A 15,310-nucleotide genomic window follows, 5' to 3' on the forward strand; every position below is an offset into this window, starting at 1 on the left:
TGTGGCAACGCCCTTTGAACTCAGTGCGGCGCCCGCATTTAGCGGCCGCCACAGGTCCCCCGCAATATTATGCGCAGGGGTTCATTAGCATCACTGTGCCGAGCCTCCCCCGTGATATTACGCGGGGAGAGGCGGGACATTCTGTGCAGTGAGAGAGTCTTTGACAGTTGTGCAGCAGGTGCTGGGGCCCTATTTTAAGCGCCCCAGCACCTGTTTCCTGACACCTGTCAAAGAAATAATTACCTGACTGCTGAAGAGTGGGACTGCTGTCAATCTGGCAGCAAAGCAGAAAGTGCTGCAGAAATCCAGCAGGTCAGGCAGCATCTGTGGAGAGAGAAGCAGAATTAACTTGTCCAAGCTCACAGACCTGAAAATTAACTCTGCTTCTCTCTCCACAAATGCTGCCTGACCTGCTGAGTGACCCAGCACTCTCCACTTTGCTGCCACATACTTACCCTGCTGTGTCCCAGTGTCCTGTGAAGTTGCAATCCTCTTCTCCGACTCAAGTGTAACATTCCTTCTTGTAGGCGTGCCGCACCCGGGTGAATAATCGTAAATTTGCACATTCCAGGACGTGAGACTTAAATAGACCATAAAAGGTATTACAGAGGTTTACAGAGAACATACTGACACAAACGGGAATGTTCGGGTGTCACAGCAATGTAAATACGTCTTTCACTAAATGTTCCTCACCAACATGTATGTCCTTTTCTCTGTGTGAATGATGTGTGCCAGCATGTAGCGCCAATGTCACATCCCTTTGCATCGTTGGCCCTTCTGGAGAGCAAATGTATGCAATAACATCATTGCCATGCCACCATTATACATGAGTGTCTCCACGGATACAGTGACATGGACATTGGCTCAGTCAGCTGCTGCCTCTAATGGTTTACTCAAGGATGCTGCAGATGTGGACTGGTGCACAGCAGGTGAGTGAGGGTGATGTGTGGCTTGCAGAGCTCATGTCGGTTCCTATGGAGCAGACAGCCTTTGTCTGATAAGCCACTTCCGTACATCCCTACCTCACTGCCAGCCCTGCGTGCAGAGCCTGTGTGCCATCTGCCTTCCCATGCGTCTTTCATATTGTAGGTCCTCAGCATCCTCATAGTTCGAGGAGGAATCCTGTTGACGTCTCTCCTCATCATGCCAGTCTTGGTCCCTATTGGGTGTGTAGTTGTGTAGAGCAGCAAAGAAAGGAGCTGGCCTTTTAGGCCCGTAGTACAGGGCATCACCCTATCCATCCAGGCATTGGAGGCGCTCTTTCAGCACGCCGATCTCCTGCTTAATGGTGGCTCATGTAGCTCAGTGACTGGCGTTGTATCTCTCCTCTGCAGCAATGGTGGAGTCTCTCACCAGTGTCAGGAGCCATGTCTGCAAAGCATAGCCCTTCTCTCCAAGAAGCCAGTTCAGTGAACAGCGGTGGCAGCCGAGACTGGCACAAGACCCAGGTGTCATGGTAGCTGCCTGAGAAGCAGTCACACATTCGCTGCAAGCATCTGCGGTGTTCACATACCAGCTTCACCTAGATTGAGAGGGCTCTTTTAATGGTGATGTCTGCAGGTGGTAGCCTGACAGTAGGCCTGATGGCCACATGAGTGCAGTCTATGAACATTACAACCTATGGTTCTCCGGCAATGGTGCCAGAACCAATGGCCCTCTGGGCCTGGCTGTGAGAGTCTGTCCTGAAGTGGACATACTCACTGGCCCTCCGGTGCAGGGCACTGGTGACCTCCCTGATACAGCGCTGCACTGCTGACTGTGTGACCACACAAAGGTCTCTGGTGGGCCCCTAAAAGGCTGCAGAGGCGTCAGGCTTGAGAACCGCTGCCACTATGAGGAACAAAGGCATGGGATGTCCACCGGAGCCCATGGGCTGCAGGTCATCCTTGAGCATGGCACAGGGACGTGTCACCACCCTCTCTATATGCGCAATCTCCTCTGACACTGGTGCTCTGACATCCGATGGCATATCTTGCGGGGCCTGTAGAAGCACGGCAACCATAATGGCGAGCTCCCCTCGGGGGCTCTACGTGGATCACACCTGCCTGTTGATATTGCCTCTGGCGCATACGGATCCTTACGTGCAGAAGATCACACAATGTAGGATGAGCCATACCTATTTCCATGTGATAAATAAAGTTGAACCCTGCATGTATTCGAAGGTTCCTAACAGGGCATGGATTGGTGTTGATGGGTACATCAGCTGCTTTCCTGAATCACCGTAGCATCTTACTGGCCCCCGCGCCACGATTTGCAGCATTGAGGGGCCGTAAATTTCAGCCCACGGTCATTTACAAACAGAAAGAGGCCACTTGGCCCATCATGTCCATGCCAGCTCTCCACAGAGCTATGCTGTCAGTCCCTGGCTTGATCCCCATAGTCCTGCAAGTCTATAAATGATTGGATATTGGGAATACAGAGAAAAATGTCAAAATTTGTCAATGATACCAAACTTAAAGGTGTGGCAGACAGTGAAAATGACACCAATCGACTGCAACAGGGCATAGATAGGCTAGCAGAATGGACAGACAAGTGGCAGATGGAATTTTAATACAGAGAAGTGTGAGGTGATGCATTTGGCAGAAGGGATAGGAGAGGTAATATAGCCTAAATGGCACAGTTCTAAAGAGTGTGCATAGACAGAAGGACCTGGGGATTCATGTGCATAGATCTTTGAAGGTGGCAGGATATAATGAGAGAGTAGTTAGCAAAGCATATGAGATCTTGGGCTTCATTAATAGAGATATTAAGTACAAAAGCAGGGAAGTTATGCTGAACCTTTATAAAGCTCTGGTTAGGCCACAACTAGAGCACTGCATCTAGTTCTGGTCACCACACTTTAGCAAGGATGTGAGGGTCCTTGAGAGGGTGCAAAGGAGATTTACCAGAATAGTTCCAGGGATGAGGGAGTTTAACCAGAAAGTGAGGTTGGAGAAGCTGGGTTCTCCTTGGAGCAAAGGATGAACCAAATGGCCTCGTTTTATGCTGTATTGATTCTATGAGCTGACGTTCAAGCAAGGACCGGAAGTAGGAGCCAAACCCACGTGGTAGACAGTGGGACCCTGGAGTGGCATTTTACTGGCGGTGGCCAATTAAGAGGCTGCCACCGGGACCAGCACCCAATTGAGGATGGCGGCCCACCTCCCAGGGCTGCTGGCTCAAGCAGAAGGCCGGCAGTTCATCAGCTTCGGCAATGGCACTGTTAGGGCTGCAAGATGAAAGAGAGGACACCTCCATGGCATGGCACCCTCAAAGACAAGGCATGTTTACTTTAAGGAGCCGGGCCCAGGCAGGCAGGCCCTGTCGATCTCGGTGGGTGGGGGTGGTGGGGTGGTGTCACCTTCAAGCAGGTGGACCATTGAAGCCAGGGGGCCATGGAGCTGCCCCACCCCGCCCTGGAACCCACTGGGAGGCCGCCAGGGTTTACCTGGTGGTCTCCCCACGTAGTGGTGGCCCTCCAAATGCCGGTAAAATGCTGACAGGGGCGGGAGGTGACCCTTATTGGGCAATTAATTGCCACATTTGGTCGCGCACCACCGCTGAGGTTCTCGCAGCTGGTAAAATGCCATGGCGATAGGAATACATTGGGCTCCCCTTACAATTCCCACCTCCCAGCCCAACTCCAAAGGGCTGGTAAAATCTAGCCGTATGACTCTATGGGCTGGATTTTATTTTCCCCGGTAGGCGAATAAAATGGTGGCCCGCAAGCCGCAGCGGCTCATTTAAAAATGCAGCAAGGCTGCCCCTCCCCCCCAATCACATGGTGGGGGTGGCCTCGGTGACACCGTGAATGGCATGAGCTATCTCTGCGCAGGCACTGGTGCCATTTTTAAAAGGCTGAAAGCTCAGCTCAGAGAATGCGGTATTTCCCCGTTTGCCCCCACCCCCTCACCAGTACACTAAAAATAAATGTTTGGCCTGGCCCTGCCTCCAATACACTAAAATTGCAGAGTTGACCCCTTCTCTCCACAACTACACAAAGTGCAGAGTTCACCCCTCTCCCCCCCCCCATCCCCCAACTGCACAGAGTGCAGAGGTCACCCCTTCCCCCCCACACTAAAAATGCAGAGTTGATCCTGTTCTCCCTACCCTCCCTCCACTACACTATAAATGCAGAGTTCCCTTCTTCCCCATCTCGGTGGCGCCAGCTTTCCCTGGACGGGAAAGTGACGGCGTGTGAGTGCCGCCTGCCGCACTGAAGATCTGACCCGACGGTACGATCGCGGTGAATCGGATTTAAATGTAAGCTCAGAGTTTATTTAAGTATTGAAAGGCGAGTTCCGTCCTGAGCGGTGGGTGGGTCGCCACGGAGCTTTGCCGTCGCCGGGAAGATCGGGCCCGGCAATCCTGGCATCGGGCGCCATGGCAGGCCACTGCCGCTGTGAGCTTCCGGCCCCCCCCCCGACCCCACGTCGCAGAGCCCACGTTGGGAGCTCAACAAAATTCAGCACTATGACATCCCATTAATACAAGGATTTACGCTGTGTGTGATGGTGTGGTGACATTGTAAACGTATTTCTGATTTTGTTAGACACAGTGCACAGAGCAAATCTTCTCCTTCACTGTGTAAATCATACTTTACAAAACAGGTAACGTATCTATGTTAGTACTGAGATTAATTCAAGAATTCTACACATGATATGGACTCTTACACCAGTGTAAAAAACATCAGCATTCTTGAAGCAATCACAGTAATGGATTAAAATATAAATCAATTAGAATCGTGTACAAGTAGAATTGTTTCTCTGAATTAATCCAAATATTTAAAATATTCTTTGCATATTTCAAACCAGACTGCAAACCTCCAAAGATGACACGCTGTACATTTCTACTGGTAGATTTTATGAAGCAATATTATTATAGGAATATGCGGCATTAATCTTCACAGAGGTCTATGAATAATATATTATCTGTAATGTGACTTTGTTAACAAAATATTTTCTATTGGGGCAACATACTGGGACAGTCAAGTGGGAACACCACCCGATGCAAGTTTCCCTCCAAGTCACAAACCAAATTGACTTGGAAATATATTGCTGTTCCTCCATTATTGCCGGGCCAAAATTCTATAACTCCCTGTCTAACAGCTCTGTGGTTGTACCCACACTACACTGACTGTGGTAGTTGAAGAAGCTGTCTCACTACCAAATTCTCAAGGGTATTTATGGATGGGCAACAAATGTTGGCCTTGCCAGCAATGACCACATCCCATGAATAAATTTTTTTAAAAGTTCTTGGAAGGTTAAACCAATTATTTAACAAATATTAAGTAAAAATTCTTAGGTCAAACCTTCAGCGAACATCACCCTAGTTCATTTATTAACATCAAAATGTCAGAAATGCTCTTTGGTGATGAAATTATGTATTCCAGAGAGATGTTCTTCGTATCTTTGCCATTCCTCTTTTCTCTCCTAAAGTCACTGACTCACGCCAAGGTACAGTTCCAAAGATGGTGACTGCCCTCCAATATCATGCCCAAAATGTCATTCTTCACATAAAAGAATCAACAGTGGGGTCTATTTCAACCTTCGGAAATTGGCATTAACAGGACGTAATGGCCTCCAAATTGGGTCAATAGACTTACTCTTTCTCCCTGGCAACAGTCTGAGAATAAGCCTGTCTGTTCGCAACCCTGGTGTCACATTTGACCCCGAGATTAGCTTCCGACTTCATGTTCATGCTATTCCTAAGACTGCCTTTTCCACCTCCGTAACGTCACCCGACTTCGCCCGTCTCAGCTCTTCTGCTCATTCATGCCTTCGTTACCTCTGAACTTGACTATTCTGATGCACACCTGGCTGCCTCCCACATTCTACTCTCTGTAAACTTGAGATCATGTAAAACTCTGCTGCCTGTGTCTTAACTCACACCAATTCCCATTCCCCTATCATCCTTGTGTTTGCTGAGCTACATTGGCTCCCAGTCATACTTGTTTTTAAATTCCTCCACGGCCTTGCCCCTCCCTACCTCTGTAATCTCCTCCAGCCCCACGACCCTCCAAGATACCTGTACCCCTCTAATTCTGACCTCTTGTGCATCCCTGATTTTAATTTCTCCACCATTGATGGCTGCATTTTCAGCTGCCTAGGCCCCAACCTCTGGAATTCCCTCCCTACACCTCTCCGCCTCGCTTTCCTCCTTTAAGACACTCCTTAAGTTTTTTAGTTTTTAGTTTTAGAGATACAGCACTGAAACAGGCCCTTCGGCCCACCGAATCTGTGCCGACCATCAACCACCCATGTTATACTAATCCTACACTAATTCCATATTCCTACCACATCCCCACCTGTCCCTATATTTCCCTACCACCTACCCATACTAGGGACAATTTATAATGGCCAATTAACCTATCAACCAGCAAGTCTTTGGCATGTGGGAGGAAACCGGAGCACCCGGAGGAAACCCACGCAGACACAGGGATAACTTGCAAACTCCACACAGGCAGTACCCAGAATTGAACCCGGGTCGCTGGAGCTGTGAGGCTGCGGTGCTAACCACTGCGCCACTGTGCCGCCCTTAAGACCTACCTCTTTGACCAAACTTTTGGTCATCTAACCTAATATCTCCTTTTGTGGCTCAGTGTCATACTTAATTTTATAATTCACCTGTGAAGCACCTTCGGACGTTTTATGATGATAACAACACTATATAAATATAAGTTATTGTTGTTGTTACTGCCTCGTTACCGTCGATGGAGCCAAAAAGTAAGTTTCAAATGTTTTGTGGGGCCAAGAGGAGTAGGAGTGCCCCCCAATACCACCATCCCTTCTACCCCACCCCAAACTTGCCTTGCTGCCTGCTCGAGCCCAATATTGGACTGGCTTGGCTCCAGCAAACTGCATCAGGTCTCCTGTTTGGTACCCGCAACTCACCAGTTCCAATGAGATCCAGGCTCAAAATGGCTCTGGCCTCTTTGCTCCATGTAACGAGCAGACTGCTGGCACTCCCCACCAAACAGCCTCAGTCAGTGTTGGCAGAACATAAGAACGTAAGAAATAGAAGCAGGTGTAGGCCATTTGGCCCTTTGAGCCTACTTCACCATTCAACAAAATCACGGCTGATCTTCTACCTCAACTCCACCTTCCTGCACTATCCCCAAATCCCTTCATTCCCATAGTACCCAAAAATCCATCAACCTCTGTTTTGAATATACTCAACGACTGAGCATCCTATGCTCTCTGGAGTACAGAATTCCAAAAATTCACAACCTTTGAATAAGAACACGGTGGGCATCATTGCCTAATCTGCTTCCACCCAATGTCCACATATTTTCTCGCAGGAGTTACTGGATAGCAATCCAGAGCAGGAACGATGGCTGATCGTTCCTCTTCTGAACTCACAGTTTTGCACCCTGGCTGTCATTAGCCAACTCATTACAAATCAATGGTTGAGAGTTGGGGCACGGTTTAATATTGTAGTCCATTCACCATCTAAATCATCAGTGGAGCTGCCTGGTTTTTGAATGTCTCTTACTTTGGTGATGAGAAGGTTTTATAGACATTGCAAAAACTTTACAATAAACGGATCTTTGGTTTCAAATACACTCAATAGATATATAATATTTATATGAAATAATGAAGTTTTCAATTCCAGATTAGGTCAAATACTGCAACTGTAAATATTTATGATTTTGTCAGCAACCCTGCGTATTACAAGATGGAAGTTGAAACTGTTAGAATCAATCTTAAACCACTAGCTTTGCAGTTATGTAAAAAAAAAGTGAATACCGTAATAATTATTAAACCTGTGCGGATTGCTATCTCTGTGTCCGTCTTTCTAAATGGTAATCTGGTATCAGCAGCTGCAGACGGCCGTTGATTTCCCTATTAGTAAACAAGTGCTTTGGAGACCTGTGTGAGACACTTTAAGCCCACTACTCCCCGAAGTGCTGTCAAGCTTAACTACTAATCCATGGTATTTTAGAGCACTGGAAATTCATCTTTATAAAACCCTAACAAAAAAGAAAGAAGCCTGGAGGGCATGAGCTCCCTCTGGTGAGACAAATGACATGTTCATTTATTAATGAAACAATAACCCTGAAAGGAGGATCAAAGCATGTTCCGTCCTCACTTTACAATCCCCAATTTTCTAAGGCTAAACCATTTAATTGAGCCATGACAACGAAATATTTAATTGTTACTATTAAATAAACTTTCAGGTAAGGAGCAGGGAACCAAAAATGCCTCTTCATGCAAATGAACAGCATCTTAGTGGCTATTCCACACAGGGCACGTGACCAGAGGACAAACCTGTTTTAATTATGTCAATGAATGCATAATTATTGTATTTATTAGGAAAATCTCATAACGCAGTAGTTTTGATTTTGCTGTCCTATTTACTGCATCTTAATTACTTTTCAATTATTTTGCATATAAAAGCATGTTGCAAATTGGCACAACCTCTATTTTAAATATTCAGAAAGAAAGTATTTGTTATTCTGCTTTGTGTTATCAAAATGCATGTTCCTATTTGCACTGAGGCACATAATCATTTGTGTGTGTTAGAATTTCTGCATTGTGAAGTCGGCTCTGACCAACATACTTGACTTCATTACAGGCAAGACTTCTGGATCGGAAAGTATTGATAAAATGAAATGGTGATTGATATCTTCTGATATCTGAAATTTTTGATTTTTGCATATTGGCGTGCTACAGATTGTTTGCCACAAATCCCATCCACTTTATGGAAATAGCTGTTAACGTTTTACATTAGAACCATTTGAATCAGATAACTGTACAGATTGATATCTTACTAAGGGTTTCCAATATTCACTATTGCAGCATATACACATTATACTGGAGAAACTGCAGCGCTTTTTAAAAGTTGCCAGGGAAACTTCAGCGCTTCACGGATTAACCATAAACATAAAACAAATAATTTCATATCAATTTTAGCTTCCACTTAAGTGCTTAGAAAAACTATCCAATGCAATGTGAAACTGATCGGAACCTCTCTCGTGGGAGACGCTGTGATATAAAATGTGATCTTTTCCCACTGTGTATACTCTCATTGCAGTACAATGTAATCTAGGTTGTCTAGAGTAGACCTTTATTTCACCATAGATAGAGTTGATTGGAGAGTGCGTAGCATTTCAAATCCTGGGTGGTTTGCTGGGTATAATAGTGTGCACTAGGAATATGATTCAGTTTAGTGTTGGTGCCTTTTGTCTGCATTAATCTGCAAAGGTATCTTTGTAGAATTCTGTAACTGCATTCTGTTGATGCATGTCACATTTTCCATTCTTTCATCCCAAACATTTAATTTAGTATCCAGTCATGCCAGTAATCCTATGTCATGACACTCTCTATTCACCTCTGATTCAGTGCTGACAACAGCTTCTGATGAAGATAAAAACAGGTAAAGGGTATTATAAAGTAAGGAAGAATCCAGCAATGCTCTGAGACCTCAACACACGGTGCTACACTTTGGCCCCTCAGGTTTCTTTATACTAATTTCTGTAAATTGTGAAGTCAACTAATGTGTCAATTGCAAATGTTATGGTTTAACAATTGTTTGAACTGGGATCCTGCCTTAATGTTTCTAATCTGTAATTCCCCACACTATAGGGGGAGCTTTAACTTCTGGGCGGGACATGCATGCCACCATCCTTGGATTCCCCATGGCTGGCCCAGCCTCATTTACATTTTGCCAGCCAGCTGCCAGACTGAAACTGGCAGAAGCAGTGCAGCAGATAAAGATTGGGCAGCCCAGAGGCTGCTTACTAGCACTCAGCTAGGTTGGAGAGGGGAGGCCACAGAGTTCAACAGGGTCTCATTGCAGACACACAATCATCTCTTTCTTGTTCCTTTCTAAACAACCACTAGCACTACAGTCTTCAGGTATTGGTGGAAAGGGTATATATTAGTCCAGTGGTGAGGTGTCAATCCAGTGGGCTGGCCAGTGATGAGAACTGACACCTGCCTTACAAAAATTATAGTTCCTCTCCAAAACCCAGGTATCACGAAGGCAATAAGGCATGAAAGGAGAAAAGAAACACTTGCATTTATATAGTACTTTTCATGACCTCAGAATGTTCCAAAATGTTTTACAGCCAATGAAGTACATTTGAAGTATAGTAATGCAATAATGTAAGTGTTGTAATGCAGGAAACATGGCAACCAATTTTCACACAGCAAACTCCCACAAACAACAATGTGATAATGGCCAGATAATCTCTTTTTTGTTATGTTGCTTGAAAGATAAATATAAACATTGGCCAGGACACTGGGGATAACTCTGCTGCACTTCTTTAAAAGAGTGCCATGGGATCTTTTGTGTCCACCTGAGGTGCCTCAGGTTAATATCTTACACAAACAACAACACTTCCAACAGTGCAGCACTCCCTTAGTACTGCATAGGAGTGTCAGCCTAGATTTTTGTGCTGAAGTCTCTGGAGTAGGACTTGAACACACGACCTTCTGACTCAAAGGTGAGAGCACTACCGACTCTCTCCTTCTTAGACAGTCCCTCGGGATTGAGGATGACTTGCTTCCACTCCTGTTCGATGGGTTCTGAGATGGCTGATCATTTCAATGTGTGATCAGTAGACTCTGCCACATGAGGGGCAGGTGGTGCTAGAAGAGTCAGGTAGATGAGGTGTTTGGAGGTTTGTGCACTCCCTCCAATGCCTCGACTTCACCTCTGCATCTTCCCATGAATTCCCTCATGGTGTACAATGCCTTCCTGAATGAGCTTTCTCCATCTAGGACGGTCACAAACCATGGACTCCCACGAGTTGACGGGGTTGTTTGATCTATTCAGGGATGCTTTGAGGACATCTCTGAAGTGTTTCCGCTGTCCTCCTGGGAGTCTCCTGCTGCGACCAAGTTCTGAATAGAACAGCTGCTTCAGGAGTCTGGTGTCAGGCATGTGGATGACATGTCCCCCAAAGCAAAGCTGGTTTTGGGTGATTAGCTCCCCGATGCTGGGCAGGTTGGATTGGGAGAGGACACTGCTGTTGGACGCCTTTCTTGCCACCGTATTTGGAGGATTTTGTGGAGGCACCTCTGGTGTATTTCTCCAGTTCTTTGAGGTGCCTGCTGTAGGTTGTCCAAGTCTCTGAAGCATATAGGAGCACAGGGATCACTGCTGCCCGATAAACCATGATCTTAGTCTCAGGTTTGAGATCCTGATCCTCAAATACTCTCTTCCTCAGTCAGCCGAAGGCTGAGTTGGCACATTGGAGGCACTGATAAACCTTGTCATCTATGTCTGCCTTCGCCGAGAGGAGGCTCCCAAGACATGGAAAATGGTCCACATTTTCCAGGGTCTCACCATTGATTGACACAGGGAGGTGTTGTGCTTTGGGAGCTGGTTGGAAGAGGACCTTCATCTGCAGCAACTACAGAGGAATCTCCCTGCTGTCTGCCACAGGGTGGATCATTGCAAGGATCCTCCTCAATTGCCTCCTCCAAGTGGCTGAAGAACTCCTTCCAGAGTCGCAGTGTGGCTTTCGGCCATCGAAAGGCACCACAGACATGATTGTCACTGCGTGGCAAATGCAAGAAAACTGAAGGGAACAACATCAACCACTGTACATGGCCTTTTCAACCTCACAAAAGCCTTCGACTCTGTCAACCACGAAGGCTTATGGAGCATCCTGCTCAAATTTGGCTGTCCTCAGAAGTTTGTCACCATCCTCCATCTACTCCACAATGACATGCAAGGTGTGATTCTCACCAAGGGAAACACCACAGACCTTATCTCAGTCAAGACTGGGGTCAAGCAAGGCTGTGTCATTGCACCAACTCTCTTCTCTATTTTCCTTTATGTAATGCTATATCTCACCTCCAGCAAACTACCTGCAGGCATGGAGATAATCTACAGAACAAACTGTTCAATCTATGCTGCCTTCAATCCAAAACTAAAATCACTCCAACCTCAGTCATCGAGCTTCAGTATGCAGATGACGTTTACATGTGCTCTCACTCAAACTGTGCCCCAAATCATTGTCGGCTCCTTCTCCAAAGCGTATGAGAAAATGCATCCTTCACTAAACACTTGGAAAATGAAGGCCCTCTTCCAACTACCAACTGAGCCACGGCTAACACCACATGCAATATTGCAGCACTTACATTGTGTAAATAGATTGTCTATTTAAAATGATCACTTAATACTAAAGTTACTTTTCCACTCTCCTTTACCTGTTTGTATACTTTCCTTTTTTAAGTTTTGTATTATTGCTGCGAGATTGTACTTATTTCACATCTTTATACTGACATTTAAAAGGCCTTGTGAAGTTTTGTTATTGTCGGTGTGAATTTACAGTTATTTCTAGCTGTAAAAGAATCCTTAAACATGAATATTCAGCAATTGTAATTTCTCTTACTGCATGTTGTGTTAATATATTGACCATTTGTGTCACTGGATAGAAGGACACAGATTCTATTGTTACAGAATCCCTGCACAAATAATTCCCAAGATGTGATGGAGCCATTTGAGAAGCTATAGAACAGAAACAAGGCACTTCCCCTGAAGACATTCAGAGATAAGTCTACCAGCATCCCTTATCATACATCCTTCCATATCCTGACTGCCCCTACATCAGAAACTCCCTCTGGTCCTATGCCCCAGTCCTGTCCCACGGATACCCCATTATCAATGTTCCTCACTTGGTGGCCGAGCTTTCAGCCATGCAGGTCCTATCTTCTGGATCACCAGCCCCCGCACTCCTCCCGCAACTCCCCACCACCCCTTCACCTTTAAAATCATCAAACACTATCTTTTCAACCACACTTAGGGTCACCTCTCCGACTTGATCCATTCTCCCCTATGTGAAGCACCTTGGGATGTTTTATTATAATAAAGGTGCTATACAAATTCAAATGGCAGATTAACATAGATGCCACTAGATTGAAGAAAAGAAGAGTTGAAAAACTGAGAGGAAAGGATTTGAAGAAATAAGGTGACAATCATTACACAGGTCTTGAAGTGACAGCACTAAATCTCCCTTTTTTATTTGGTGTCTTTTCACTTTGTCTATTTACATTATTTATGATTCAACATATCAATTTACTTATAGATTGGAGCAGTTTTCAACATTCTATTTTATTCTTCAGTTAAAGTAATAGTGTTGTATGGACTTGTATTGAAATGATGTCTGCCAATACCTGATGACCTGCACTAATGGGGCATTGTGTGATATTTGGTTAAACCAACAATTTATACTAATCCTTCTTGTAAGGTTCCAAATTTAACCTGCTTACCTGCCTTGATGCATTGACCATCACAAGCATTGATTTAGACTGTAATAGTTATGTGTTTAATTTAGAAGGCAAATCCTTAAATAGATCAATAACGCATTACAAGTTAATTTGAAAATATACATGTGCAACAATGTGACTTACTTTTACAATCATGCTTAAAGAGGCATGTACCAAATTCTGTGCCACTCCCTGTTGAGTTTCACTGTTTTCTAGAGAAAGTAAAAGCCCCATAACAGGAAGTTGAGTTTGATCAAAGTCTAGTATAATAATTCAGCATTTATGAATTAAAGTTCTGTTCATTAAAATCCTGGTGAAAATCTTTGGTCGTTTCTCATGGCAATGTGAGCTTGATGGCAGAATGAATTGAAATGACTTGTATATTTTCAGTATGAGGGCGATGAGACCAAGTTGATGACAGCATGAGGCTGCAAGCATTATATTAATGCCAGTGAGGTGGAGTGTCTAGGTTGGAATATTTGTATTAATTTCAATGTGAGTTTGTAGCTCCATGCTAATGTTGGTTTAAGGTTTGAATGTATGAGGTACATTTTCATCTGGGCCCATTTTCAGGCACAATCTTGGCATGCCGGAGTGGAAAGACTTGAGGATTGATGGAAATTAGTCTTGGGGCCTCATTAGCATACTCAGCACGAGTTGCGGCACTGGTCACCCCTCCACAGGCAGTTTGGTGAGTGAGGAGATCAATGTCAGGTTGCCTGCCTTGCTCAAGTAAGTTCTTGGACGAGGGATTGGAGTGAGGTAAGAAATTGGGCAGCTTGCTAGGTTTCGCCACCGTATCAAAATTTACATGTGACAGGCAAGGAGAGGGTGAATGACAGCCTCCTTAGAGGGGACAGAGAGAAAAAGATGGGGATCAAGATATGTACATAGCAGTAGACTCCAGTGCCCACTGCCACACTACCCAATTTGCGACAGGAAAGGGAGGCAAATACAAAAGAATTTCTGCAGTAAAGCTATTGACTGGGATGACTTTAACAGCGTAATATCAGATCAAAAAACATAAAATAAATGCTTAAAACAAAATTGCATAGTGGGAATCACAGCCAAGTGAAGTAGAGTGAAGGAGGAAGTAATTGAACTAGGGCAAGCACATATAATTTAATCCCATTTTAAAGTCATACATTCTGTGTTTTATTTTATACTTCCATTATAAATTCCTATGTTTACATTTATATTGAAAACTGCTCATGTAAACTTGTCACAGTGTAATTACATCCTCCTGCCATAGTGGCACTGCAGTACTCCCACTAATAGAACTGTGCAATTCCAATGTGACAAGTTTACATAGGGAGTTTCCATTATAAATGTGGACATAGAAAATTATGGAAGAAAGAATTGAAAGGAAATGCATACAGACCTAACATTTTAATGTATTATGAATGGGGAAAGGTCAAGAGATATGGGACTAAGTGGATAGCTATTTCAGAAAGATGACACAGGCTTGATGGTCCGAAAGGCCTCCTACTGTGCTTAAAGTTCTATGGGCAGGATTTTCCCAGCTCCGGGGAGGTGAGCTGGGAGGTGGGGGAAGAGTCCAGGAAAATAATGGGGTGCCACTTCGGAAGAGCTCCCCAATGCAGTTCTGCTACCGGGGAAGTTTCCCATTGGTGGGACCAATGCGGATCAGCTGCCTGCCAAATGGAGGTGGGCAGCCAACTTAAATCATTCAAGGCTCTATTACGGGTGATTTTTCCATGCCACTGGCAGAAAGCGGTCCTCCCCATGTGGCGAGGGGGAGGGGAAGGCGCCAGCTTCATGGAGGCGGCCTCCCTCCGGCTGTCTGGGGGGTCATTGGAGCTGATAGCTCCATGGCCCAAAGAGGGAGCCACGGGAAGGGAAGTCTGTCCCTCAGAGCTCTAGTGGGCCATTCGGAGGGGCCTGCCTGCCTGCTTGGCCACTTTGATTTTTAATTTTTTACTTACCTGTCGGAGGGTGGGGGCTTCAAAATGGAGGTGCTCTTTCAATCCCTGACCTGCCGCAGAAGCACCCACATCTCCTGATGTGGCTACCATCCTCTGATTAGGCTGGCAGCATTTTTTTTTTCGTTCGTTCATGGAATGTGGGTTTCGCTGGCTCGGCCAACA

This window comes from Heterodontus francisci, chromosome 9, assembly GCF_036365525.1.
Source record: "Heterodontus francisci isolate sHetFra1 chromosome 9, sHetFra1.hap1, whole genome shotgun sequence".
Lineage (NCBI taxonomy): Eukaryota > Metazoa > Chordata > Chondrichthyes > Heterodontiformes > Heterodontidae > Heterodontus > Heterodontus francisci.